A 25557-nucleotide genomic window follows, 5' to 3' on the forward strand; every position below is an offset into this window, starting at 1 on the left:
TGTCCTAGATCAATTAGGATTGACATTAACAAATAACATCAATCCTAACGCGCCCACTACTAGGGCTAAACAAGGCTTTAGGAAAGAAAAAAGATTAAGAGAACAAGAACAAGGTATGACAGCACCTATTCAAATAGATCAAGAAATAAATAGACATGAATTGGGTTTTCAGAAAGGGCCACTGAGACAATCAAAATTACTTGGAAATCAGAAAGACCAGTGTGGGTTCCTCAGTGGCCCCTGACTAAAGAAAAGATACAAGTAGCCCATGACTTGGTCAGACAACAATTAGCGGAAGGACATATACAACCTTCCGTATCCCCGTACGGGCCACCAAATGCCGCAGTCTTGGCTGGGCACAGAATCACGAGCCACTCAAGCAAGAACAAAACTTTATTTTGAAAAAGTCGCCAATACTCTGTAGGCGCCGGCAAGCCAAACCCAGTCCTCCCACGCGGGCGTCTACCGGAACCTCCCGTCTCCCGGAACCGGGGGTCCCCCGGACCTCCCCCGGAATTTCCTCCTACTATCCTTCCCCAACCAATGGGAACTCTCCATGAGTCCCATAACATGAGTCTGGTAGCAGGCCAGGGTGAACAGCGGGAGTCCAATTTCCATATGAATGTAAATCTTAACACAATCATATCTCAGTGGCTAGCTGGCGTCACTTTACAACCAAAGGTGCCATACATCGTATATTTGCTTGTGGCTCCTAGCAATGGATGTTTATGGTAGCCTTATTCACAACGGCCAAAGCCTGAAAGCAGCTGAGATGTCCTTCAGAAGTTGGGTGGATGGGCTGTGGTATACCGAGACAATGAAATGTCTTTCAGCACTAAACAAGAAATGAGCCCTGAGCCTGGGCAAGACATGGGCAGAGCAGGGCTTCTCAGTAGGTGAAGGGAGCTAGTCTGAAAAGGCTTAGACTGTATGTGCATTGTAACTCCACGGCATTCTTGAAAAGGCAAAACTATGGAGACCATAAAATGATGAGCAGTCATCAGGGTTAGGTAGAGAGGTAAATAGGCCCAGCAGAGAGGATTTTTAGGATAGTGAAACTGTTCCACGTGCTGCCATCATGGTGGGTATGCATTATATAATTGTTCAAACCTGTTCAACACAAAACACAAGCGTGAACCTAAAGATAAGGTAGAACTGTGGTTATAATGATGCAGGTTCTTCCATCATCACCAATGTGCCATTGAAGTGGGGGACGTGTGCTGGTGCGGGGCAGGAAGCATATGGGCAATCTCTGTGTCTTTGTTCAATTTTTCTGTAAAAATTGTTCTAACATATAAAGTCCATTTTGAAAAATTACCAGGTAATTTTATGAATTGATAATGATGAGTAAAATTATGGTACATTTACTAGATTCCCTCCAACAGAATGGAAATGCCAGCTCTCCAGGGGACATGGAATGAGCAGGAGGAGATCAGTGAAGCAATCTGCTGTACCCTGTCACTCTGCTCTCCCAACGTACTCATGATGGAGCTGTTCTTTGCAAAGGTATGACAATGACACTAATCTGTAGATTTTTCATCAGCATAAATAGAAGCTCAAAGGTGGGGGAAGCAATGTAATTCTGTGCCTAACTAAAACTAAACTAAGTCCTTCCTCATCTGAATCATTCAAGCCGAGAGCTGGAATGAAAGTGTGATCAGACACACACACACACACACAATTTATTCACAAGAGCCTCGATAACTACTAAAAGATATATGTAAGTAAGAAGAAATTAGATGGCAAAAGGGAAAGGGATGAAAGGAGAAACTAGCAAAGAAATTGATAACTTACTGAAATTCTAAGTAAGCATTGATTATTGGGGATTTGTTTATAAGTAAGATGAAAACACCATACTAGACAACAATGTGGAAAAGATCTTTGTGTATTTTTGAAGGAGTACAGATATTAACCTTAATAGCAGCCATATGTTGTTTTATGATGGAGTCTGGTTCTGAGAAAGGCATTGCTGGTGCTTTGGGGTTTGTGCAAACACCGTAGCGGGCACTTACATGAAGCTTAGTGGCCCAGGTCAGTCACTTGATGTTGCCTCCTGATGCCATCAGAAGGCTGGGCAAGCACGAGATGTGTGTAGCTGCTGCTGCTGCCGCCACCCAGCTCACTGTTTTACAGTGAGCTTTGTTTATGAGCAGAAGGAGCGCACGTTAAGATGATGATGTAAGTACCATGTGGTAAGCACAGAAGCAAGCCACAGTCATTTGTCATCTTTATCGAGTATGAGGTGCTGTGCGTAATTGTGTGGCTGTGCTTTCACATGACTGGCAGCACAGGAGGTTGGTCTGCATGAGCATCACACAAACACATATGAGAAATGGGCTTTGCTGAGACATTACCCTGGTTACGTCCTCACTAGGTGTTAGGAATTTCTGAGCTCCATTATAATCTTAGGGAGCTACCAGGGTATATGTGGCCAGTCCTTAACTGAAATGTTGTCAGGCTATAACACCTGGCCATAATTAACTCATTGTTAGCTGCTACTGTGTCCTATTTCATCAAATGCTGCTTAAGTGGTATTCTATTTACATATGTTTAATTTTTCTCACCTTTTTAGTAGATACTTATATCACTGATTTTCAGTCTTTACTTTTCTACTAAGTCCATCTAATATTATGAACTTCCTCTAAATTCCATCTTAGGCTTATACTAGAAATTGTATGTATTTGTGTATGCACTTCTTGACAAATTTCAGTTAGGGATATATGTCTAATTTAGGCTTGATTTATTTTTTTTGGCTGATGAATTAAAGATCACTCTTTCATTCCTTTATTTTAAATACACAGTGGGGATGAGGAATGTTTGTTTGTTTGTTTTTCTAGAATGTATTTTTAATGCACTGTGATCAGACATTTGCCGCAGTCTGGCTGGGCACAATTCAGGAGCCACTTGTCAAAAGAAACGAACTTTATTTTTAGAACCACACAGGCCAAACAAAACAGCTCCTCAGGAAAAACCCTCAGAGCCCAACTGCCACCACTGGCTTCCCACCAGCCTCTCTCTACCACCAGCCTCTCCACCTCCCACAATCCTCCTGCTCTTGAGGCCGATTGGCTGGGTCGCATGGGCGGAGCCAAAAAAAGTCCCCCAGTGAGCAGCTCCGTGGTCTGAAAGGGCAGGGAAACAGCCCAATGAGCATCACTGCAGAGGAGCCAATCAGCTAGATGTTGCTGGGGCCGCTGTGAGCCAATCATCAGCTGGCAGTCTGAAAGTTTGCTGGGGCCCCTTCGGCTGTGGCTCTCAACATCTCCCCCTCTCTGTTTAAACAACAAGCATGTGGCTTAGGGACCGTGCCTGCCTTAGGTTGTCCAATAGTACAGACATTGTTTTATATTAATTCTTTGGTTGTTGAGACTTCTTTTATAGCCTAGGATTTTTTTTTAATCTCTATGTGTGTTTCGTGGAAAAATAAGATTATGTACCCCATTTGTATCAAATGTATGATATGTCAAGATCATTGTAATGTTTTGAGCAACTAATAAAAAAATTAAAAAAAACTCTATCTTTGAAAGGAATCTCTACTATCTCTTAGCTGAATTTAGGATTTGTGTGTGCATGCATGTGGGGAGGGGCACATGTTTAATGGGTGTGAATGCACTTACTTAGAAGGTGGTTCAGCTTTGGTAGACATGCCCAGCAATTGTCCAGTGATTGTTTTAATTTCCCCTCCCAATAGCTGGGCAGGGTTCCAATAGCTCTGCATCCTCACTAACACTGTGGAAGCCAGTCTTTTATAACCTAATAAAAGCAATTTAGGATTTGCTGTTGTGAAAAGCGGCCATAGATGTTTAAATGAAAGGGCGTGGCTGTGTTCTAAAACCTTTTTATTTACAAAGTTGGTTTCAGCCTGATTTTGCTTAGGGGCTGGGGCCTGCAGACCAGGGGCCAAGGTGCTCCTCGCACTAATATTCTGCTAACCCGCCTTTTGTTCACCTAGTCTCTTGTCATCTTTTGGATAGACAGACAGATGAGAGACAGATATACATATATTTTTCTGAATCACTTGAATTAAACTGCCTGCTCTGGGACAAAGGGAAATTCAATGTTACAAGTGTTCAATATGAAGAGTTAGAAAAATTATGAGAGTAAACATGTATTATTAATCTTTTAATCTATTATCCATACTGATGGGTGGATTGAGGTAGCTCTTTATGACTTCAAATTACGTTTTCCTGAATACTCTTTTTCATTAGTTTATTGGCCACTGTATATTCTCTTTGCTCAATTCTTCATCTATTTTTACTCATTTTCCTAAGGGTTTGACTTTTCCTTATTGATTGGTTGGAATGTTTATTGGTGTCGCATTGCTACACATTGTTGGCTTAAGATTGCACTTATTCTTTTGCTGTTTGCCTGGGTCAAGAATCTGGGTGCAGTTTTGTTAGTTGCCTCTGGCTGATTAGAAGGTTGTAGTCAAGTCCTTGGCCAGAGCTATATTCATCCCAAAGCTTGACTGGGGTGGAAAGATGGCTTCCAAGCTCATTCATGGTTGGCAGACTGCAGTTCCTGAGAGGCCACTGGACTGAGGGCCTTGGCTCCTCCCCACACCATGTGACCTCTGTTTATGAGACAGAGACAGATGGAAAAGTTAAGGGAGGGGGAGATGCTTCAGTGGTGGAGGGCTTGCCTAGTGTGCATGGAGGGTTCTATCCCTAGCACTGAAGAAATAAAGAAAAACTAAGTTGAATTCTTTCACTATAATTGTGGCTCTATCTATTTTTCCTTCATTTTTGAATCTATTTTTTTGAAAGTATTATCAAAATTCTCATTGGCTCGTAGGCACGCACGTTCCTTCTCCGTCCTCGAGCCCCTTTTCCAAATACAGATATTGTTGAGAGCCACAGCCGAGTGGGGATGGCGCCTGGCATTGCCAGAAGGAGTGGTTGAGAGGTGACGGGCAGCAAGCCATTAAGATGATGATAATTGAGTTAAGCTGTGTATAATTGCTGTGACTGGATGATGCTGGATTGGGGCAGGCTGTGTATTCAGTTGTATATGGACCCCTGCTGTCCAGCAAATAGGGGGGCTCCTGCTGCCTCGGGCAACCCTTACTTTTGAGTTCCCATTGAGTTCCCATTGAGTTCCCGTGGAGTGCGGAGCCCGGTGGAGAGCTGAGGGAGTTCCCGGGTGAGAGTGCAGGTGAGAGTTTGGGCAATAAAGTAGTTCCTGTTTGAACCTACAAGTGCTTCATGGCGGCTCAGTTATTTTGTGCCCAGCCAGACTGCGGCAGATATGTTTGGATTGTATTTTCCATTTTATCATTTATTTTCTATTTATCCTTTATTGGTCCTACATTGTCCACGCTCTCATTTCGTGTATTCTTTGATATTCATCATCTATTTCTTTTGTCTTTCTGTTCTCCACTATTACCACCCACAGGTAGGTTAGATCTTTGTCTTTTTACTAGTGGTTACTTATAGAGCACATTCTTGACTCCTTCAAATCTAATATAAAATAATACTTTTACCTTTTCATGGAAAATAACAGAACTTTAGAGCACATTAACTCCATCTATCCACTTCTGCCCTTTGTGTTTTGGTTGTCATGCATTTAAATTCTATATATTTGAACCCTGTAAAAAGTTATTAGCTTTGTACAGTCAATGTTTGTATGAATTTGCACATTTCTGTAGCTTTTCATTTCTTCCTGCATGTATGTGCGACCATTTCCCTTCCACTTGAAAAACTTCCTGTAGTGTTTGTTTTATAATGGCATTAATAGTGACAAATATCTCCATTTGTGTTGATGTGGAAGTGTGTTGATTTCACTTACTTTTGAAAAAAAAATTTGTCAAATATAAAACGAGGTTAACAGTTATTTCCTTTCATTGCATGAAAAACGTCATTCATTTTCATTACTTGAAAGCTTTCTATTGTCTTCTGGCTTTCAACATTTCTGGTGCATCTCATTATTCTTTTTTTATCATTTTTCTTCTTCTCTCCCACTGAGAACAAATATGGGAAAAAATCTGCTTGAAGATGTAAGAGAGTTATCAAGACGTTGGAGAATTATAGGGTCAAGATCTAGAAGAAAAAAGAAACACAGACAGCTGAGCTCAGTATTTGTGGCTGCTTTCTCTTGGAGATATGTGTTGATTTCAGAAGAGACAGGAAAGAGTCTGAGAAGAGTTCTATACTGACTCATGAATCCTGGAGGACCAAAAGGAGAACTACGGACTGGCAAGGGTGGAAACACCCTGGTAACTCTCCCCTAAGACTTTGGATTGGAATCATGAAGAACTACATCTTAGAAGGAAGGGTGAATCAGAAATAGACCACTTTTGAATCATCTCATCTTTGATCAGATTAAGGTGATCTGGGATTGCTAATGCTATAGCCTAGCCTGTTAGCAACAAATATAAATCTCCTTGGAGGAATATAACATCATACAAAACCTAAAATTATCTTAGCTATCTTCACATGTAATGTTCCATGTGTAATTAAAATTAACCTGTCACAAGAGGAGAATACAGACCATGGCCAAACAACAAAGACTCAAAAGAAATAATAATAAAAATAGAAATAAATCTACATATTATACCAAATCAGATAAGGTTAAAAATGATCAGGAAATTTCTAAAAAGCCAATGAGAATTTTCACATATGACTGGAAAACATAAAAATGTACCTGATAATAATTTCAGAAGTAAAAAGAAATATATAATAGCTGGAATTAAGATCTCCCTGAATAAGTTTATTAGCAGAACAGACTTAGGTGAAAAGAGATTTGATAAGTGGAAGATAAATCAAAAGGAAATATCTATAGTGAATCCCAGATCAATAACAGTAACAAAACATGGAAGATACCATATAGTGTATAAGACACCTAGAGCATACACTGAAAATATCAATTTATTCATTATTGGAGTCTTGGAAGAGGAGGAGAGAGAAACAATGTGGGTAGAGGTAATAAATGAAGAAGTTATGATTGAGAATTTAAAAAACAAACAAAACCCCCAAAAGATATCAAGCCACAGATGTAAGAAACATCAAAGACCTCAGCTGAGTCAAATATAAGGAAAACCATATCTAAGCACATCGCAGGGTGCCAGAAGAGAAAACAAAATCTTGCAAGCAGTCTGAGGGGAAACTGTAAGAGTAACAGTTGATTTTTCAACAGAACAATGGAAGCCAGGAACAATGGAAAGATAATCTTCAAAAGTCTCAGGTGAAGTGACCAACTGATGGTTGTGGCAGGACTCACTCACATATCCTGAGCTCCTGGGTTGGCTCTGATCTGCCTCTCATCTTCCTCCTAGGTCTAGCAAGCTCATGGTAGTGGGAGAGATACAAGAGAGCAAGCAGTTATGTGCAAGCACCTTTTGAGCTTCTGCTCATGCCACATCTGTTAAGATCCCATTGACCAAAGCAAGTCACATGACTGAACTTTGAACCAAAGAACAGGAAAGTCTGTCCTGCCACTTGGCAGGAAGGGCTGTGAAGTTCTAAGACAAGCGCATTGTGTAAGACAGGGTGAAGAATCGGAGTCATTGATATAATGCACGCAAGGTAACCAGTGGAAAGGAACAATTCAAATGAATGTTTGTAGCTTGCTTCTCGGGAAAGAAACACATCAGGAATGCCTACCTAAGTCATGCTAGCTGTTCTGACCGGAAGAGATTTTATAAAGGGCATGGAAAGCATTCAAATGCTCTTTCGATTTGTACTTCAGACATGCTTCCTGTCATAGCTGCTTTTACTGAATTCCAAGAGCAACTTCTTCTGCAGGACAGAGGATAAATTAAGTGAAAGGAGAAGAAAACATGTGTTTACTCTTTAAAACATGGGAGTGATAGTAAATTGAGTTGAAGAAAAATAAATATGGATTTTAATAGCATCTTTACAATGCAAACTCCCAGAAAGCACTATGTAGAATTAAGTGGGAAGATGTTTTTTTAAGAAAATAAATGAGCAGTTCCTTTCCAGGCTTAATATTTCTAAAAAAATTGGCTTTGCCAAGTTGGATCTATAGTCCAAAAAGTACATGGCAAAAGAAGCATTAAAAACGATTCAAAGCTGGGCATGGTGGCATGTGCCTATCATCCCAGCTACCCATTAGGCTAAGGCAAGAAGATCTCTTGAGGCTAGGATTTTGAGGCCAGTCTAGGCAATATCTTAAAAAAAGAAAAAGAAAACATTAAAACCCCCCAAACCCCCAAATTAAAACACGTTAAGACATTTAGACCATTTCTTCTCTCCAAGAAGAAAATAAAGTAGATTTCAGTACCTGTGGGTTTGAATCATTTGTACTTGTTCATGTAGAAAAAATGGTTAGGATAAAAAGAAAATAGTCACAGTGGTCCTGGGGGGGGGCATCCAGGGCATCGGGGGCCATGTGGGGCCAAGTCAGGCTTGGTGCACGGTGCATGCTGGACAGTGGGGTGCAGCAACACCACCCACAAAGGTCTAAGCTCAGACTTCCTTTGGGGCTCGTGTTTTGCTCAAAGGAGTCCTGCGAGTTTGTTTCCTCCTGCATAATAAATACGTGGGTTTTTTTAAAATAAAAAAAATGATTTGCCTTACTCACCTTAAGGTAATATTCAGGATTTAGGAAGAAGGGCATATATTTATGCTGTGGCTTGGATTGCTTCCTGGCACATGATGGTATCTTTCCCTGCTCAGTGGGTCTGTATAAGAACCTGAGGTTGGAGTGCTGGACTGGGAAATCTGGAGGACTGGGTTTTACTCTTGTCTTCGCCACTAGCTTATGTTCATGTTGGAGAAGTTATTTAAACTGCCCAAACCCGTTTTCTTGCAAATTAGAGGGAGACTGGACTAGACCCTTTCTAAGGTTCCTGCCCCTTCTGAGTCCCCAGGAGTCCCTTCCAGGTTCCTAGCCTAGGTCCAAACTTGGAATTGGCTTATGAACAGGGCTGTCCTTGAGCTGATCACACAGTTGGTAGAAGCAACTTTCTAGTCCCAGGCAATCTCTGATCTAAGACGGTACAGAAGCAGCAAAGGGCGAGATGGGACAGGAAGGTGCGTACCCTAAACCATCCAACAGGCGCCGAGGTCAGGGGAATGTCTTCATGGAATTAACGAACTTTTCAAGGGGAGGTAGACGCCGTTGGTCTGTTAACAGATGCAGGTTTTTTGTTTTGTTTTGTTCTGTTTTGATTCCATCAGCATTGAAACTGAGAATGGTAACAAGATCGTCACATTAATAAAACAAGGTGGTATTTGGACACTTAAACTAAACAAAAGAAATTGGACCTGGGAGTGCATTACTTATTTATGGCATCTCCTCTTTGAGCTCTCAGCTCTTTTATGAGGCCTGGGATGCTCTCTTTATTGGTCTTTAAGGCAAGTGGGAAGTACTCTGCGGTGGCTTCTGGTTTAGGTCAATGTGAGTGGGTTGTGCGGGGTCATTTGGTCCAAAGCCTCCACACAGGGAATGTGCTCTCTCTCTCCTTTTCTTGAAGGCGCTTTGAAACCCAGCTAATGGTAAGCAGGAGATATGCTCAGGAATTTCATAAGGCCACTCAGCCAGGAGGCAGTAACCAAATGAAATCAGAGCGAGACAGGGCCAAAGGTCTTCATCAACTCCGAGAAGAAAAAAGTCCCGAGGAACAGGCGGCTGGCAGCTTGATTTCTTGTGTCTGTTAAAACCAACCTGGGGCAAGTGTAATTGAGCAGAGGGCTTTGGAGGGAACTTCTCTGCCAGGGAACTTAAAGTGCTGAGTGACTAAATGGCCTTGTTCATCTCCAGTTTCTACTGTTGTCCCCAAAACAGCCACAGCAGTTCTCAGGTTACCTTGTTCCACGTCATTTAAATACTGATGACCTGGAGTCTGACGTGACCCGCAGAACAGAAACATTTGCCAATCTCCAGTGAATTCTCAGGAGGTCTCAATGTGTGTGCCTAAGCAGGGAGGGACATGAGTCTTGTTGTGCACATACACATCCCCAAGGCGAGTACAAACTCATTGTAGTTGCATATGGCCACGTTCCCTATGGAAAACATCCATTCGGCTCGCACAAAGCTTTTGTCTTGGGATAAAATCAGTTCTGCCACAGAGCATCTTCTCCTTGTCTTTAGCTAGGAAGAAAGGTTCCGGTTTTGAGGAGAGCTGGAGGAAATCCCAGAGGCAGGGCTAGCTTCGCCAGCAGCAGCAGGGTACGACGTAGCCCTCCTTTTGCAGCCTGCTGCAGAGGTGTGATAGTGACCTTCTTGTGGTTCCAGCAACATTAAGGAGAGAGTGAAGGACCAAAATGAGTCAGAGCCCCCTGGAGATGTGATGGTCCCTCACCAGGCCCTGTAGTCAGAGTGGCTCCTGGATTTTTTTTTTTTTTTTTTGGCAAGACCAGGAAGATTTGAACAGACCTGAGATGGAATTCCTCTATATACAGCTACCATTTCAAGGCTCTCTCCTCCTCGAAACCTCTCCTTTTCCTGGCCCCTCTGCTTATCCACGTTGACCAGCCCCACTCCCAGCTGGTCAACTCCCTTCCTCACCTCCCAGTTTTCTCTTCCCTTTGGTACCATCGGCTCAGCTGATCCAGCCAGTCCCTCACCCAGGATCTCCACAACCTTTCATTTCCTCCATTCCTGTCCCTGGGCCAAAATATATATAACCCCAGACAAAAGCAAAACCTAAAACCCCAAACCGCATCAGGACCGGTTCCGTGACCATCATAGCATTCCCAGCCTCTTCCCTGTTTCCCAAGGCAGCAACCTTAGATCATCCTTTCTTCTATCGAATCCTGAACCTGCCCAGAGCCCGTCTCTCTCAGCAGAAGATGGTGTCCTGTTACACTGAGAAAAAATAAAAACTGCTGCACGGTGGCCATGAATCCCTTCCCTCTCTCTCTGCAGCCACCTTTCCTGTCTCCTTCAGAAAGTGGCTTCTCCGCCCGCTCCGGGGTGCACTCTCCGTTCTAAACCATGCCTCTTTCTCGGTACTTGTTATCCCAGTTGCTTTTTCTCATCTGTATTTTCAGTATCTTTTAACTCAATTCTTCCTTCATTGATCAATGTGCTCAAATCTCTCCCATGTATTTTTATTTTTTTGGTACTGGGGATTGAACCCAGGGCCACTTGACCACTGGGCGACATCCCAGCCCTTTGGATTTATTTTTATTTTGAGGCAGGGTCTTGCTAAAGTATGATCCTCCTGCCTCAGACGCCTGAGTTGCTGGGATTTCAGGTGTGCACTCCCCGCCTTAAGAAAAATAAAATAAAAGCATCTCTGTGTCAGGTTTCCTTGGTTTCCTCTACCAGTTTTCTCCTTCTCTTCTCCACCTCACTTAGCAGAGTATTCATGTTCCGCATTTGCTTCCTCTCCTCTCTGACACAGCATCGAGGCCACTGTGATAATGGAGAGGCACTCATCCTCGTGTCTGAATTGATCACCCCACTCTCCCTCCCTCCAGGTGGAAGGGGAGCATGGGCACCCTTGCTGGTGGGTCATCGTGGTCACTGTTGTTAACACCGAAATGTCTCCAGGAACCAGGCTCTTCTCCCTTGCTGTGTGAGCGGCGCTGCCTGCACAGCACTCAACCTGAGTTCCTCCCCAGTCATTGCTCTTGGCAGGGGGGAGCCATGTCACCAAGGTTATTCTCAGCCTGCGTCCGTGACGTGTCTATCTGGAGAAGGTACAAGGCTTGCTTCTTGCCTCAGTGTAGGACATCTTTGAAGCAAGCTTCAAATCTTCCCTTGAGATCAACAATTACAACTTCAAGACAAGTTTAGTTTCTTTTTTCTGCCAAGTCTTCCCTTCCCCATTGGGAGTTGTTTCTGAGAGCCCTTTCCTGCAGGCATGGGACTATCTCAGGGTCTGCTTCCTGGGGAACAGATGAAGCCAAGTATTTTCCCAGAAAAAAAATCATTCAGGCTGACCTTCCCTCACCTGAAGATCCAAAATCCAGAATGTTTCAAAATCTGAAACTTTTTGAGAGCCAACCTGATGCCCCAAGTCTGATGGTTCAAAGCACATAGACTTAGTTTCATACACAGAATTATTAAAAGCAGGTTATGTGTATAGAAGGCACGTAGGAAAAATGAGCTTTGTGTTTATACCAGTGTCTCTTCCCCACAATATTTCATTTGCTGTGACCAAAATACAATGTAGAGGGGGAAGAGTTTACTCTGGCTCACGGTGTCTGACAGAGGTTCAGTTCATGGTGGATTGACTACATTGCACTGGGCCGAAAGTGAGGCAGAACATCCATGGTGCAAGGATGTGGTAGAGGACCCCTGTCCCACTCATGGTGGCCAGAAAGGAGAGAGGGGGGTTGGGGGAAGGGCCTGAAGGGAAGATGCACCCTTCTAGGACACACCCCCTGTGACCCACCTCCTCCAGCCATCACCCAATCTGCCTACAGTCATCACTTGGTCCATTCAAACTAGGATGAACTGATTAGGTGACAGCTCTCACAACACAATCATTTCGCCTGTGAATATCCCTGTATTAACCATAGATTTGGGAGCCACCTCATATGCAAACCATAACAAGTGTGTACATGCAAATTTTCTAAAATCTGAAATCCAATCACTTCTGGTCCCAAGCATTCAGGTAAGGGATATTCAGGCTGTAGCAGAGCTAGGAATTCCTTACTCTAACTTTCACTTTTACCTTTTACTCTCCTTTGTGGGCACATAATGATCCCAGAAGATTTGATCAGATTGAAGCCATAAATATAATTTTGCCCAGGCTTTCAGAGCAGTGAATAAAGTTGAGCCCAATTTGTAAGCCTTTTGTTTAATTTCTTCATTTTTGTGAATAACGTTTACTTAGAACAGTATTAGATCAAAACCTTTTCATTGGATCCAACGTCAAATTTCTATGAATTAAAAATGTTAATCATTCTATCTCAATAATTTTCTCTTTAGGAGAAGCTGTACCCTGTACCCTTCTCTCTCTCTCTCTCTCTTTCCTTCTTCTCTTCCTTCCTTCTCCTCCTTCACCTGAGCTTCCTCCTCCTACTACTTCTTTTTCCTTCTACCCTCTTAAGTCCTTAAAGATTGATTACATAATGAAAGTTTAGCTTGCTCTCCTCTCCACATTCCCACTCTGTGAGTATCACAGAATTAAATGGTGCTATGCTCAGGACCTCTAGAACTAATAGGTACAACTGACCAAAATGTGCTAATATATGCTCTTTTGCTAGATCAAATCATTTTGACACATCCAATGATACATCTTAAGGAAGGATAGCTGTTCTAATAGTTCAGCTGCTCTGTCTTCTCTCATTCCAAAATATATTCTAGATCTAAACTTGTCTCATAACTTTTAATATAATTTATAGGAGTTATTTAATACTGAATAAGAAGCACTCTAAAAATATCTAAACAACCAGTTATTTTACACACACACACACACACACACACACACACACACACATATTTTTTCACAAGTCCTTGTTTGTCTGGACATGTCTGCTGATCTGGATTAGGCTTGGTCCCAAGCATGGGACGAACTTTGGGTGTGCTTGGAAAGTTGGATAGAGGCTGGCTGATCTAGGATGACCTCGGCTGAGATAATTCAGCTTTGCTCCACGTGGTCTCTCCTCCTCTGGCAAGCAGCTAGCTTGGACCTGTTCTTATGGTATAGCAGGGCTCCAAGAGCAAGCAAGACTAACTCTATGATAGAGCAAACCCCAGGACACAGGTCCCATTGTGTTTTCTGCTTATATTCTATATTCTTGACTCCTGTATCCTATTCTCCACCTAATGGCTAAAATTGTCTTTTCAAAAATCTCTATCAGACCATGTCAATCTCCTGCTTAGAATCCTCCAGGGGTTTCCCACTACTCTGAGACAAATTCAGATTCCTTACCATGGCTACCAGGCAACAGCCCCTGCTGATCTCTGTGCCCGGTCCCCTAATTCAGCCCTCCTGCAGCGTGCCCATTCTACTCAGCCACTCTCTTTTTCTCTCTGTCCTTCCAGCCTCAGGAATCTCATCTTTGATGCATGCTTTTCCCCAGGTGTTCAGATAGTTGATGACTTCTTATCTTTCAGCTCATACACCATATTCATAGAGACTTTTCCTGGCTAACAGAGGTAAAATAGCTGGGCCCCTTCTTCCCATACCACAACCTTTATCTTATTACTCTTTTTATAGCAAGTTGGTGCCTGAAATGATTATGCTTTCTAACTTTTCCCCCTGCTTCTGGCTAGAATGTGAACTCTGTGGCCATACAACCTGGTATGTTAGCCACCTTTCTGTCACTGTAACAAAATACCTGAGAGAATCAACTTGCAAAAATAAAAGATTTATTTTGGATCCCAGTTTTGGAGGTTCCAGTCCATGATCAATTAGCCCAATTGCTTGGGGCCTGTGGTGAGTCAGCACATCATGGTGGGAATATATGGTGGAGTCAAACCCCTCACCTCACAGCCAGGTAACAAAAGAGAAAGTGACGAGGCTCTGATATCCCACTATCCCCTTCAAGGGCATGCCCCCAATGACCTAAAGATCTTCCACTGGGCCCTACTTCCCATAGGTTCTACCACCTCCTAATGGTGCCATCTTGGCCACTAAGACTTCCACTTATGGACCTTTTAGGGGGACTCTTGTGATCTAATGTATATTACATTTTCTGTCTTGAACATTGCTTTCTCTCTTACCCAAAAGAGTGCATATAGACACTCACACAGAACACTCAGTCAATAGTTATTTACTGGATAGGTAAGTAAGCAATTAAATCCAAATCTCTTGGATCAACTTATAAACACATATATTCTATTTCACTGACTTAGGGTGCACCTATGGCCGTATCTCTTTCAGTGTTCTGCACCAATGCGGCCCTCGCTTTCTCATCCCAAGGCTTTTCAGCCAGATTTTCTGGTTAATTCTTTCCCTGTTTGTAGGCCCATTTCTTATTCTTTCCCTTCAGCCCATTGTAACTAGATGCTCCATAGCTAACCCTGTTTATCCTCTAGTCTCTGTCTAAAAACCCTCAAGAGAAAATGCAGTGGTCCACTAGACAAGTTGGGGGCATTCAATGACATTTGGGAGGTTACAGAGAGTGAGGGATGGACTGGCCATAGGAGCAAGATTTCTCTCTGTCTTTTATCATTGTCATCTTGACTTCTGATGACAAGTCAAGATGTCGACTTTAAATTCCACTGGAGTCAGTTTTCTGAGAGGACTGCTAGCCACAATTTCCCCCCCTATATTCTTCTAAGTTTGAGGCCTCAAAGATTGCTCTCCAGTGGAACAGTGTAAAGACATTTCAACTGAGGGTCTGCCTTTTCGATTCACAGCCTGCCCAAGGCAACATATTCTCAGACAACAGAACTCACCGACCAGTCTTATTATCTAGGCTCCTTTTGCCATATGATGCTCTGCCTTTTTGTTTGCTTGCAGGGCTGGGGATCAGACCCAGGGTCTTGTGCAAGTGCTCTACCATTGAGCCGCACCCCAGCCTGAGTTCTGCCTCTTGATGAGATCTACGTTTTTCTTGGGGCTTTTGCAGAGACCCAAGGCTCAGTAGGCATTCATTCAGGCTCATATTCTAAAATGCTTCTATTTTCTCTCTTTCTTCCAGAATTCTTCACTCTTACTCTTTCTCCACCTTTCCCCTGAGGTGCTCCAGAGCTGAATCTCATCAAGCCCCACTGACTAGGGCTTTGCTTAGAGCTGGTTGTCTGTCCCGGGGACGCATCAGTCTTCTGTTCTTCTTCAGAGCTCTTGCTTCTGTTCTTTCTCACATGTGGACTGATGTTCCTTTGCCCCAAAGCAGAAAGGACTGAAATCATTTCCATGAAGAAAATGAATTTTAATCCCCTCTTCTGTATTCATTCTTTCCAGGACCCTGGGCTGGGCAGTAGCAATGTATTTGTTGCCAAATAAGCAAAAACAAGATATTCTCAGGATAACAGAGAACATAATTCTCTTTCTCCTAGTGTTGGGTGGCCCTGGGAATTGAACTTCCCCAATTTAGGATAAGTTAAGCAGGGAAAGCATTGAGTTCAGAGACAGTGGACCCTGTCCATGTCCTCCAGTCACATCCAGAGACTGCAGGCCATTCCGATGCATGACTTTTAAGAATTCTACTGCCAGCTCTCCTGGCTCCCCGGGCAGGGCCTGGGGCCAATAATGTATACAGGTCTCCCCTTGGGAAACCGAAATACAGGGATGGTGGAAGAGAAGCAAGGTTTGAAATGCACTAGAGCCAGAAGGGCAAGTATTTGATTCTCATGAAGGCTTAGTCAAAACAGAGGTTTTCTCTGGAATATAGTCTGTGAGGCAGTGTATAAAATTATACATGCACTCTGTATTTTTCCCTATTTTATTGCAACCACATGAAATAGAATTAATCAGAATTTCTGTATTTGTAAGTGATAAGCTTGTAGCAGTACTATAAATAGAAAGTGTACTCTATATGAAGTCTCGGGGCTTATACATCCCAACATCAATAATAAGAAGCAAATTCAACAGCCCTGTTAGAACACTGAATGATGTTTCCATTTTCTCTATACACAATGTTACAAAAAAAACAATGTCATACCAAGAGGCAAAGCGTATACAGTCAGGATGTGTAGGAAGAAATATTAGAAAGAAGTATGATGCAATTACACTCTAAAATAATGCTATATTTTTAGATTCTGTCAGCTTCTTAAGTTTTGAATTTGTAGTGTTTCTTTATACCTGATTTTATATTCATAAAATTTTTATTATATTTTTAAAATAGAGCCAAAAATTGTATAAGCTTCAATCCCTCATAAAACCCAGGACATTTTCCTGGCAAAAACAAGATGTAATTTATTATCTCAAGAAACTCTTCCAACACACAGATAACAACTCTCATTACCTGAGCGCTTGCTCTGAGTCTGTCTATTCCAGGCACTTTATGTAATTCTCTTATTTGTTAAAACAACTTGATAAGCTATAGTCCTCATTTTAATGAATTTCAAAAAGAAAGAAAGAAAGAAAGAAAGAAAGAAAGAAAGAAAGAAAGAAAGAAAGAGGAGGGGAGGAAGGAAGGAAGGAAATGATTTACTCAGGGCCACGCTGGGCAAACCCCCTGATTCCTGTCTGTGCTCTTCCCAGCATGCTTTGCTTCTATTATGCGTTACAGTTTGGTGCTTTACAGTTTTTCTTGTGTAGCTTGCCTGCTGCTTTACGTCTGAGCTCCTGGGTCCCAGCTATAATGCAGGTTCCTTGAAGATAAAGAATAGAACCCAGATTTCTTCCATATCAGCCTCAACACATGGCAGAGAGCTCAACTTGTGGTGGAATCACTTTAATTCTTGACAATCAAAATTGATTAGAAGTCATGTCTGTCTGCAAAAACTGTCCCTGAGAGAAGCAAAGGAATCACTACAGGAATAAATGAAAACAAAATTTACTTATTTTTCCTGCCTTGGGTACAATGCTATCTCCTGGCCCTGGTGGGGGATATAACTGATCTTCAGCTCAAAATGCACAAGGAATAAATGTGCAGTCGGAAGCGACAGGTAGCTTTGGTTTCTGTTGTGAGCCATCCCTGTTGGCGGATACATGTGTGAAACGCTTGTTACCATAGCGACCAGCACAGCAAGATTTTTTCCCCCTCTTTGGTTTATGAATTCAAATCAATAAATGTTTATAAATAACTCTCCAATTGGCCCAAAGAAGTAAAAGCATAAGCCAGAACAATCCTTCTGTCCTGTGAATGTGAGTCAGAGAGACGTTGGCCATATTCTCGGGACAGAAAAAGGCTATCCATGGAATAAACAATTGGCCACATCATTTCCTTTGCAAGAGCACTTAGGGAAAACCTGCTGAGTGAAGATCTATCTCACAAGCTGACTGACAACACACAAAATGTGCACAGACAAGGAGCGTAGAGACCGAGGTGCAGAAATCGCACTGTTGGGTGGTACAGATGCTGGGATTGGAAGGCAAAATGGGGGTCATCAGACCTAAGTGATTCTACTGAAGTCCAAGGGCATATTTGAGGCTTTACCATGCATTTGTGGGTTGATTATGTGTTCTGTATGATATGCAAGTGGGAATTCATATAAATGTGGAATTTAGTCTCAAGAGTCCCAACAAAAATCAAATCAGGCCGTCACCAACCAGGGTAAGGATTCTTTCTATAGCATTGCAAACAGATGGCCAAACAGCCTCTCTCGGGGTATTTTTAGTAAAAGGGAAAGTCATTTCCCTCCACTCTCTATCTAGTAGCTGCTAAATTTATATCCTGAGCCAAGATCTCCTCCTACTCCCATCTCGTAACTTCCATCCATTGGTCTTAGTTTGTTCTTCGGCACCACAAATCCCTAATCCCTGAGGTTCCTCTTTTTGGTGACAGCCTTTCAACTCTCTGAAGGCAGCCCGGAATTCTTCTGTAGTCTTCTCTTATTGTAGGTGTGGGTCCAACCTCTCCTTCTCTTGGTTTCTTTTCTCAAAATGCTTTTTTTTTTTTTTTTTTGATTTGTCATCCTTCTTCTCAAACTGGGCTTCCAGAACAATCTGTACAAATGGGCCACATGTGGGTTAAGATTTCAGAGCACCGTGAAAAAACTTCCTTACTGACAACACACAAAATGACTTTCTCTGTCTGTGGATGTGGCTAAGTTGATGTTCAAGTTTTTAATCTTTCTTCCTCCCTCCCTCTGCCCACCCCTCCCTCCTCCCTGCTTCCTCCCCGTCCCCGTCCATGTTCCCACAATGCGCTGATGGCGCCCATTAGGCTTCTGCTAGGTTAAAACACACAGGGCATCCCATCCCTTCCCAGAATAGGGATGAATTATATAAATATTTTTACCAGGAAGAATCAACCAGGGCAGGGATTCCCTGGCAAGCCACTAGCCTGAACAGCACAAAGGAACAGCTGTTCTGATCGTTTTGGCCATGATTCTAGCTGGCTGACAACAAGTAGAAAAGGAATAATTGTCCACCAGATGTGCTCTCAAGGGCCTTAGGGGACCCTCTCTTGCTCCAAAATGTCTCATTCATACAAATGCTGGAATGGCTGGAATTTCACAATTTGGGAAAGCTAATCTACTCCTGACCATTTCCCCGCCCCCCCCCCAAAGGTCATATTAAATCACTAACAGTTTGGTCTGAATGAGATCCCATTTTCCTTTGGGAAAGAGTACAACTTGGGGCAGTTAGAAATCCCTCCTGGATTTGGAGGGAAGGAAGGGCGGGAAAACCAGGGGCAAAGGTTTGAAGAAGTCGTGGAACACTTTGAAGGGTTAACCATTTTACCCAAGTCCATTGTTGACACTCTCAGTAGCCAGGGAAAGGGTCACAACTCAAAGGCTGCAGTGCTAGTGACAGTAAGTGGAGTCAACAGAGAGTGGCAGGAACCTTGGGACCCGAGGGTCCTAGGACAGGGGCAGCCTTTGCTCAGCTTCAGCCCAGTGTTCCCAAGGCAGACACAGCCGTGCTGTCATGAATTTCAGATTGTCAGAAATCGGAGGTTTAGGGCTGGGGTTGTGGCTCAAGAGGTAGCGAGCTCGCCTGGCATGCGTGCGGCTCTCTCTCTCTCTCTCTCTCTCTCTCTCTCTCTCTCTTTAAAAAAAAAAAGAAATCGGAGGTTTACATAAAATCTTAACTTCATGTTGACCAATGCAAAAAAAAAAAAAAATCTCTCTCTATCCATAAAATCTATACTTGCAACTGTTCCAATTGAGGCAAAGAGGGTGACTCCAGAAATAGTAACTCAAACAAGATAGAAGTTTCTGCCTTACTGCTCCTCAAACCAGAGAGGGGTGTCCAAGGCGTCCTTGGTTAGCTCAATGCAGGTCTCGCTACCCAATGCATGAGGCCTGATGACTGGGATATGGGCAGTCCCAGGACAGGAAGCTGTGGCCATCTGCCTGCAGTGGCAGAAGACACAGGAAAGAAAACTCCATTGGTAATAAACAGCACTGGGCTGTTTGTGTGTGCGCATGCGGATGTTATCCAAGTGTGTCTGAAAAAGCTTTGGAATCTATTTCTTCTTGGGGCTGGAAAGGGCTTAGATTCCAGTGCAGGTTTGAACAGGCATGGGGAGGGAAAATATCAGTCTTTAGCTCATTCAGTAAAACAATCACACACACAGACAGAGGCACAAATGCATATAGGTTTTCTTTACCCACTAATATAAACCATCTTTATACAATGAAAATATCTGATATTGAGGGAGGAGGTAGGGGCAAAAGGACAGTCAGTGTAGGTAATGAATAACTGGAGGATGGGGGCTGACTCCAGAGGAAACAAAATGCTAATACCTCCAGAGCACTTCCCCCTCCTCCACCTGTTGCCAAGGTTACCTGCCTCCAGGGAATTGTTCCTCCTTGGCAAGTCCCTGAGTGTCTCCCTTCCTGCCTGGACCCCTGGGCAGGGGAACAGGACTCAACCTGATTCTCAACACTGGTATCAATATTGAGATTTTTTCATATCAGTATCAGTATTAATTCTCCCATCTGCGTATTAGATTATATGGATAGTGTATTTTTTCAACACAATACCTTTATTTTATTTGTTTATTTTTTATGTGGGGCTGAGGATTGAACCCAGTGCTTCAGAAGTGCTAGGCAAGCGCTCTACCCCTGAGCCACAATACCAGCCCCTGGATAGTGCATTTAAACAGTAAGATATCCCTTCCAAGTTTTTGCTATTGTTAATAATGCTGCAGTAAATTTCCTCATTCATATGTAATTTTACACCTATGTGAAAATACCATAGAATAATTACTAATTATCCCATGTATAAAGTGAAATTGGGACAAAGATGTGTGCTTTTTAATTTAAAAGGTGTTGCCAAATTGCCCTCTAGACAGACAATATAAATTTAATGCCCACCAGCAACACATGCTACATAAGGTGTGGGTGGGCCAGCAGAAGAAGAATCTCCAAAGAGCTTATGAGAAATATAAATTCTTTTTTTATTTGTCCTAATTAGTTATACATGACAGCAGAATGTATTTTGTTTCATTGTACACAGATGGAGCACAACTTTTCATTTCTCTGGTTGTACATGATGTAGAGTCACACCATATGTGCAGTCATACATGTACTTAGGGTAACGATGTCCATCTCATTCCACAATCTTTCCTGCCCCATGCCCTCTCCCCTCCCCTCCCTCCCTTTTGCCCAAACAAATTTCCTCCGTACTTCCCACGCTCCCTCCTCCATTATGGACCAGAACATTTGGCCTTTGGATTTGGGGGATTGGCTTACTCCGCTTAGCATGATAATCTCCAGTTCCATCCATTTACCTGCAAATGCCATGATTTTTATTCTCTTTTAATGCTGAGTAATATTCCACTATGTATATACATCACAGCTTCTTTATCCATTCATCTACTGAAGGGCATCTAGGTTGATTCCAAAGTTTAGGTATTGTGAGTTGAGCTGCTATGAACATTGATGTGGCTGTGTCACTATGCAGATTTTAAGACCTTGGGATATAGACCAAGGAGTGGAATAGCTGGGTCAAATGGTGGTTCCATTCCCAGTTTTCTAAGGAATCTCCATACTGCTTTCCAGAGTGGTTATACCAATTTGCAGTCCCACCAGCAGTGTGTAAGTGTGCCTTTCCCCCACATCCTCACCTAGAAATGCAAATTTTTGGGCCCCATCCCTGGACCTTCTCAATCAGTATATCTGCATGCTGGTAAAATCTCCAGGGAGTTTTTGTGCATCTAAATTTTGAGAATTCGTGCAACCTGTTCATGGGTAGCTATGAAACTCCATCACTTTATGGTTTTAGTTTGTCTTCCCTTTTGGTTGAGTGAGGTTGAACATCATTTTATATGTTTAAGAAGTATTTGTAGGTTTTTATGAATCTTCATGTCCCATTATCCAGGGTTTTACTAACTTCATTTTTCATTACCCATAGTTAATGCAGTTAATTGTGGCCTGGAAATATTATTCCTCTTGATTCCTTCAAGAGAGACTACATTTATATCATTATTATTGCAGTTTATAGTTATATTTGTTTCATTTTATTGTTGTTGCTAACCTCTAACTAGACCTGATTTATAAATTAAACTGAATCATAGGAATGTACACATAGGAAAAAGCAGGGTGTGTATGGGGTTGAGTACTAGGCACAATCACAGGCCTCCACTGGGGGTCTTAGAATGTATTCCTGGTGGATCGCTGTTTCAGGCAAATGATCTCAATGTCTGTGATTTGAGTAGCAAATACTTTTCTGCTTGTCATTGCCTTGAGTGGTTAATGTTTTTTCTTTGCAGAATTTTAAAATTTTTATATAGTTAAATTTATCTTTTTATAACTTTTGTTGAGTCATAGAAAGGTCTTTGCTCACTTCCTAATTAAAAACTTTGTTTCCTTTTAATACTGTCTGATCTTGTTATTTACATTGCAATATGCTTTCTGTATGAAACTTATTTTGGTTCAAGGAAAATGATGTGGATGTAATGTTTTCCAAGTGGCTACCTCCTTGTCCCAATACCATTTATTGAAAATTTGTCTTTTGCCCCATTTATTTCAAATAAAGTCACTTGAATATACTAAACGTATCCCATGTGAGCTCCCTGTCAATTACATCCTGGATCATGTCACCTCAACGAGAACCAAGACTCTCTACTAAACCTTGATGTGTTTCCCCAGTTCTGTGTCCTGCCTCCTGTATGATGATTGAAATGACTGGAACTCACTTGTCTTGTGTCCTGCTTCCTCCAAGTTCCCACAGGTAACAACTAAATTGAAAAGGAACATGAAATAAAGGCTATTTGGGTCTGGAGTTTAAATAATAATAATAATAATAATAATAATAATAATAATAATAATAATAATAATGCCTTAAATCAAACAAGTAACTGGGAGGGATAAGGAATTCTAGAATAGATGGGGTTTCTAGAATTTATTATTTTATGCCACAGAAATAGCACCTTATTGGCCTTCCCCGTCCTAGGTTTAAATTAGAAAAATAGACTGAATGTAAATTCCATCCCTGTCCTTTCTCTTCTTCTCCCCTTCCCCTTCTCTTTTTCTTTCTTCTTTTTCTTCTTCTTTTTGTCTTGAGTGTTCAGAGCTAATCATTGTTTCTCCAGGCTCTTTTTTTTTTAAACATACTTTATATTCTATTTCACCAAATCACGGCAACCAGCTGAGTTCAGAATTTGGAAATCACTGTCTCATCTTTATTTCTCTAGCCTGCCTGGTTCATTCACTTCTTTTTTCTCCTATCAAAACTCAAAAGTACTTAAGACAGGTTTCCTGAAGTCGTCCTTTTTATTTGAAATAAATTTGTGAATGGAGCCTGATTTAAAAGAATTACAAACTCAACTTGAAAACTCAAACGAAGTTACTTACAGATAAGAGTCTGGGTTCCTGACGGATGTTGCTGCAATGTTCTTTTGATCACGAGTCATTTTCTCTGCTGTTATTAAATGAGGGCATATTACCCGAACAAGGCAGGCTCCTGTGGAGCTCAGGATGCTCCTTGTGACACTCCTGTGAATGTTTGTAGATGCAGGCAGCTTTCCACGGAGGACTGAGATACGAGGAAGAATGCTGAGAGCTAAGGGCACCAAAGCCCGGCAAGGGAGCAAGTCAGTTAAACTCAGTACTAAGAGGGCTCTGCTGACCCTTTTCTTCCCTCGCCATCATCATGTCATCATTTCCTCTTTCCCATTTTGGAGCCATGTAAGTGCCCTCTCTCGTCGCCTTGGTAGAATATATATATATATATATATATATGTAGATAGATAGATAGATATAGATATAGTTGTAAACAGACACAATACCTTACTTTACTTATTTCCATGTGGTGCTGAGGATCGAACCCAGTGCCTCACACATGCGAAGCAAGCTCTCAACCACTGGGCTCCAGCCCCAGCCCTTGGTTGAATGTTTTAAGCCTTTAACTTACAGACATTTGACTGTTACCGATACTGTTAGCATTGAGCACATACTAGTGTAACATACAGAGTGTTGACATCAGTTTCCCTCTTTGGGGACTCTGTGTGTATGTGGTCCTAGGCTCAGGGACATGGAAGGTTTAGACCACGTGCTTTCCTGGCCATCCCTGCCGTGAGAAAAGCAGCTGAGCACCTTATGCACACAGGGCATGACCCAGGAGCAGGCTTGGGAGGGGCGCTGGGGACAGGGAGTCAGAGAAAAAGGGACTCCAACTCAAGAGAGTGTCATTGATCTGCTTATTCCTGTGGTCCAACAGGAGATCTTGCCCACTGCAAGGAACCTTCCAGAGTGTGCTTGAGGAGTGACCACAACAGAAGGAATATGTGCTCGCTGGCTCCACTTCCCTTGTTGTCCCCCTCTAGTTCCAATGTGGCAGGGGGGCTGGGTGTTCTCTGCAGGCATCCCAGCAAGCAGAGCATGAGAAAGAACACCAGGCGGAGTCCAGCGGGCCACGGACCCTGAGAACACTGGCTGTGGCTGTGGCCGCAGTGGCAATGCGGAGGAGGTGCTGGATCGGTGGCTCCCTGCGCATCAGGAAACTCACTCCAGAAGGTAACTGGCCACTGGCTGCACTTTACCATTGCTCTTGGCATGAATTTAGGGATGTGTGTGGATGTGACGTTTTAAGGTGCCCACAACAAAACAGCAAGTGGACAGTCCATACCTTCTCCTTGGGTCTACACCGCTCTATAGACCTTTGCAAAGGGGCAAACCACCAAACCAGTTCTAAAACCTAAGGATACTTGCTAAGTAGACAACCAGGTCACTTACTTTGTCCACTCAGAAAGTGTCCTGGGGCTTCTGGAATGCTGCCAACCATTTTTACTTACCCTGGTAATGAAGGAAACATCAGAGAGCAGAGAAACAAGTCCTGGGTGCTATGGTTTCCTGTTCTTGCCAGAAACATGGCAAACATTACAGTGGACACCTGTGAACTCATCCAAGGCCATGCACCGGTGCTGGAGAGACATGTGGGTCACAGAGATGGTTTTCGGTGTGAGGAGCTCATCCACCTTGGGCAGAGGGTCAGCACCATTCTGCATCCACCTAGTGGCCTCTCATCCTTATATTTGCAGGCACAGACATGTTCAGACATGCAGGATGGCGAGACCCATCGTGGGGCACTCAAGGACAGCGACAGATGTCTATGAAAATCCTCTTGGGTTGACACCAAGACGCAAGTAAAAGGAACATCTAAAGAGGGAATGTGAGGCTCTACCGCGTTTCAGGGAGGGTTCTGTTTCCACTTCTCCGGGTGGACTGGGAGGAGGACCCAGCCTGTTCCTGAGAGTTTTGGAACTGGCATCGAGTCCCTTGCCATTGGGTATGGGAGGGCACAGGGCTGGCAGGAAGGGACGCGGGATGGGGGCTCACCTCTCACCCGTGCTCTCTCGCCCTCCTGATGCTGTGTTAGCTGAGCCAACGCAGCCCCCGGGTCTTCCCCAGTTGTGTGACAAACACGTGGTCAGGCCTGGCTCTCAGCTAGGAAGTTGGCAAATGTGCTCTGGTTCAACTCCCATGGAAGTGGCGGGAAACACTGCCTTCCTCAAGGTCATGTGACAAGTGGCTGGTAGAGAGCTTCTAGCCACGCACTGCTGTCTGCCCCTGGCCCTTCTATGTGTGCCATCGAAAATTGATTGACCACTTTACTCCCATCCAGGCCTCCTGCGGTCCTCAGCTTGTTCCCTCCCCCACTCCCTCATTCTGTCTCGCCCCCTCCCTCCC

At 43.0% G+C, this 25557-nt stretch overlaps 1 long non-coding RNA gene across 2 annotated transcripts; it reads left to right on the forward strand.

The window, feature by feature from the left end:
- The first annotated feature begins 824 nt into the window (after positions 1 to 824).
- Positions 825 to 25557, forward strand: LOC308649816. 2 transcript variants are annotated; one of them, XR_014022172.1, is made up of 4 exons: positions 825 to 1506; positions 23381 to 23556; positions 24089 to 24384; positions 24909 to 25557. It is a non-coding gene; the product is annotated as an uncharacterized lncRNA (long non-coding RNA). The 2 variants fall into 2 exon arrangements; XR_014022173.1 differs by lacking the exon at positions 825 to 1506 and having other exon boundaries at positions 22727 to 23556.

The sequence above is a fragment of the Spermophilus citellus genome (assembly GCF_964194105.1).
Source record: "Spermophilus citellus genome assembly, chromosome: 5".
NCBI classification, from domain to species: domain Eukaryota; kingdom Metazoa; phylum Chordata; class Mammalia; order Rodentia; family Sciuridae; genus Spermophilus; species Spermophilus citellus.